At 36.4% G+C, this 4914-nt stretch overlaps 1 pseudogene; it reads left to right on the top strand.

Annotated features, from left to right (window-relative positions):
• Positions 1-19: 19 nt before the first annotated feature.
• On the top strand, positions 20-1083 carry LOC144374415 (transmembrane protein 106C pseudogene; annotated as a pseudogene).
• The last annotated feature ends 3831 nt before the right edge of the window (positions 1084-4914 follow it).

Below are 4914 nucleotides of genomic sequence, written 5' to 3'. Positions count from 1 at the left end.
CAGGTTCGGGGATGCCGGCGTTCGCTCCTCCTGGGACATGACACACGTGGCACATCACGGCCATGGGATCTCAGCATTCTGCCTTTGCACATGCTCCCTCCTGCAAGCGAAAGAAAGAAGATGACAGGGAGGCTTTGCTGACTGATCTAGAACAGGAAGAAGCCATTGCTCAGTTCCCATATGTGGAGTTCACAGGGAGAGATAGCATCACCTGTCTCACGTGCCAAGGAACAGGCTATATCCCAACAGAGCAAGTCAATGAATTGGTGGCTTTGATCCCACATAGTGATCAGAGATTGCGCCCTCAGAGAACTAAGCAGTATGTCCTTCTGTCAGTCCTACTCTGTCTCCTGGCATCTGGTTTGGTGGTTTTCTTCCTGTTTCCACATTCAGTCCTCGTGGGTGATGATGGCATCAAAGTGGTGAAAGTCACATTTAATAAGCAGGACTCACTTGTAATTCTCGCTATCACGACCACCCTGAAAATCAGAAACTCCAACTTCTATCCTGTGACAGTGACCAGACTGTCCAGCCAGGTTCAGTACATGAACACAGTGGTTGGCACATATGTGACCACTAACATCTCCCCCATTCCACCGAGGAGTGAGCAACTGGTGAATTTTACGGTGAAGGCGGAGATGGGAGGACCATTTTCTTATGTGTACTTCTTCTGTACATTACCTGACATCCTGGTGCACAACATAGTGATCTTCATGCGAACTTCAGTAAAGATTTTATATATTGGTCACATGACCCAGAGCTCCTTGGAAACACATCACTATGTAGATTGTGGAGCAAATTCCACGGCTGTTTAGCATCTGCTCATGGTTCTCCAGTGGCAATACCTGTAGAAGAGAGCCCAGCATCTGTTCCTGAGTTCCATACTGATCCCAGGTGGTATAAGAAGAGGACAAATTTTTTTTCTTAGCCCACAGCAAACCACCCTCCTACCTCTTAGGGGGAACCTCCTTCCTATAGCACCATGTATGTTTCTCAGAACCAGCAGAATCACTGCCCAGTGCCTAGCCTGTGCCCAGCAAATAGTTGGCACTCAATAAAGTTTGAAGAATTTAAAAAAAAAAATTTATTTGTGCATTATTTGTCTATTGATGTTAAATAGAATAACACAAACTCGGTAAAAATGCATATTTATTATTTGGATGCTTTAAAGGTGAGACATTTAAAATGGGTCTTACTGGGGTGAATTTGAGGTGTTGACAGGCTTGTGTTCCCTTTGAATCCCTAAAAGATAAGTCTGCAATGGCCAGTATACTCTCACATATTGTGCAACTGTGCAACTTACTCTTCTGTGACTCTCTTCCATATTACTAAATCTTTGGGATTATGTTTAAGCTCCTCAGATAATCACCACATCATCTCTACCTCAAAATATAAAAATATGCTGAAGAACAACTTTAATTATATTTTGAACAATATGCATGCTTGCGTTATCACATAACTATTTACAGGTTCTGCAGATTAGAAGGGTCTTTGATGGGTATTTATTCTACTTACGACTATGAATAAGAAAAAAAAACTATACTAGTATAAACATGTATACATTTACATGTACATACACATATATATGTACATACTGTGAAAACATACAAATATATGTTTAGATATATGTATAAACAGTTTTCACAAATAAATAACAGCAATTTCTACTCCATCTTTAGTTCATGAGAATTTGTTTTGTGTCCTCATCAATACTATGTATTGTTTTTGTTGTTGTTGTTGTTGTTGTTGTTGTTGTTTCTTACTGGAAATTTAAATCAGGGACACAGAGACTAGGTCACACATAGTTCCTTAGGGCCTTGCTAAGTTTCTGAGGCTAATTTTGAACTCAAGATTATCTTGCCTTATCCTCCCAGTCCAATGGGATTAGAGGTGTGTGCATGGCACCTGCTTCTATTTTATTTTTATATTGAAATACATATTACTTCTAAAAATAATTTATACCTGATATTAAAAAAGCATAGAGTACCATTTTCCCCAAAAAATACCCCTTTGTGGGTTTTTTTTGTTTTTGTTTTTGTTTTTGTTTTTGGAAAAGATATCATTTTTCTATTTCCACACAGTAGTGCCAGATATATACTTTATTGTTGTCTAAATGGCAAGTTGTTTATTACTATTATTATTATTATTATTATCATTATTATTAAGCTATGTCTTAGTTACAAAAGTTTATTTGTTCATATTATTATAATGTATATACTCTTTTCTATAACTTCATAACATACATCAATGTGTATCAAAATGATCTGTTGGGGGTTGGAAGGAGAGGGGAGATTTAATGAGGTTAGAAATGATGGTGGAATATGATGGACATTATTATCCAAAGTACATGTATAAAGAAGTGAATTGATGTGAATATATTTTGTATAAAACCAGAGAAATGAAAAAATATGCTCTATATGTGTAATAAAAATCATAATGCATTCTGCTGTCATATATAATTTAAAAATAATTAAAAATTAAAAATTAATGATAACATCATGTTCTAAATGGAAATAAATACTACTCCTTTTAAAAACTGAAAAAAAAGGTCTGTTGGTCAGTGATAAACTTTATAAAGTATAAAATGTATCCTGAACATTTGGTAATACAAAAACCTAGATGTAAGTATTTATGCTGTTGTCAGCAAAATTTAAAAAAAATCATTGTAGAGTTCATTTCTTGCAATGTATAATTATATGAAATGCATTTTGTACATATACATATATATTACCATTGTATATAATTAATAAATGATTAATATATCTCACTTCAACCACATTTTTTCAAACTAATTTGTCTTTTGTAAACACCCATATATGACACTCTTTGGATATATACACTTTGTGGGTCTTCAAATTTGTCACTTTTATGTATTATGTTCTTTTTTTACTCTCCTTTTTATATAATTTCTTTTTCCAAATTATTGAGATTAATGAATTTTAGACACTTCAGTTTAATAGTGCAGTCTGTAGATTTTCTTTTTAACCTAAGCTTTAAATACTTCCCAATTTTATAGGCTTATTGTTATGTAAATGACTTCAAAAAACCTGCATATATAACACCCTTACCTGATTTTACTCTGGACCATTGATATCTGAGTGGAGGGAATCTTAAAATGATCCATTGACAAGGCAGAACAGGGATGGGTAAGGATGTAAGATTGGTGGATGCTGAGTATGTAGTAGTGAGTATTCATGAAAAAGTAACAGTGGAATAGATAGGGGTAGAGAAAAAAGTGCAGTGAAGGAAAGAGGGAAAGCATGACCAGCTCAAGAGTTCAGATTTAAATAGTCTAATGGTTCTTGGCATTTCCTGAGAAACCTCGACCAGGAGAGATGGCTGGAGACCACTGGAGACCCTCACAAGTCTCGCCCTGACTCTGCTGTCCCTTTTTCTGAATCTTGTTGGTGTTTTTTTTTATAGTGTGCACAGGTGGCAAGAACTCTAAACTTTCCAGTGGGTGAGTACAATGGTCCCTGTGTGCCATGGGTAGGGACAGCTAAGGAAGCCTGTGACCAGGACTCAGAGATCCTCAAAGCTGCCAAGCACCTTCTCCCACTCACTGTTTCCAGTGTCCCCTGACACTTAAGAACTGCTTGGGATTAAGTGCTGTGCATGAAGCCCAAGGAAATAAGGAGGCACACAGCTCAGGATGGATTGTGAGTCACAGATGGCATGGGCCACAGGCCAAGACAATTGCCACACTTTCCCAGGACCCATTTAACAGTATGAAAAAGACTTAGTAACCAGCACCAAGATGCCTCTGGCCTCCTGCTGCAGGCCACTCAGCCTGAAGCCTCTCATAGATCCATGGCACCCTCATCCTACTGAATGGCAGACATGTTTTCTGCTCCCATTTTCCACGTGAGGATGCTGCTGAGGTGTCACTGGACAGGCTCTTGTGGTAGTTGGGTTAGAGGGAGGGAAGGGGAGGGGAGGGGAGGGGGGATAGGAAGGGGACAGAAAGGGTAGCAGAATACAACAGACACTTGTTTGGCAGTATGTATAAACGTAGCTGTATAGTCAACGTGATTCTGCAGTCTGTACATGGGGGAATAATAAGAATTCATACCCCATTTAAAACAAATGTATGATATACGATGTGTCAAGATCACTGTAATGTTTCGAGCAACCAATAAATTTCTAAAAAATATTAAAAAAATATAAAAAGTCTAATGGTGGATTAATGATAGCATGAGGGTAAGGGATAGTTTCTTTGGAGGGAGAAAAAAGACGGTAACTCTGGCACAGTTTCCAAGAGAAAGAGTCAGGTGAATGGGTTATGTGTTTTTTTCTTCCCACCTTGGTGTGGAATTGATAATTTACAGAGTATGTTTCAGTAGGTAGTATAAAACCATTTCCAAGTAGCTTTACAAATTTGTGTGGTCACAATCAACATTTGACAATTCCAGTCACATAAAATCTTTTTACACTTTCATCTGTTTTTTTATTTTTTATTTGTTAAATTTTTTATTCACTTTTGCTTTACTGTTATTGTGTGTGTGTTGTGTTCAGTATATGTATATATATATATATATATATATATATATATATATATATATATACATATAGAATGTTAACTTCTATAACATTAATTTATGTGTTTATCCATATATTTACTTGTCATTTGAATGTTTTTTTTTTTTTTGGCCAGGCCTGCTTTATATCAGATCTTAATCTTGGTTTATGAGGATTTGATAAAAACACATCATTTCAAACAGCTCAAGAATCTGTCATCTGGGTTTAACTCAATCTTGCACAAAGTGGACATCCTTGTCAACAAAAAGCTATATAGAAATGCATGTTTATTACCATACATATCTTAAAATAGGAATCTTGTTTTCTATTTATATGTTGGAGAGCAGGAGAGTAACTGTTCAAAGCAAAAGTTAATAAACCTAGATAAGTTTTCCA

Source organism: Ictidomys tridecemlineatus, unplaced genomic scaffold (assembly GCF_052094955.1).
Source record: "Ictidomys tridecemlineatus isolate mIctTri1 unplaced genomic scaffold, mIctTri1.hap1 Scaffold_689, whole genome shotgun sequence".
NCBI lineage: Eukaryota > Metazoa > Chordata > Mammalia > Rodentia > Sciuridae > Ictidomys > Ictidomys tridecemlineatus.
The sequence above is the reverse complement of the archived record's forward strand: the minus strand, read 5'-3'. Positions and strand labels throughout refer to the sequence as shown.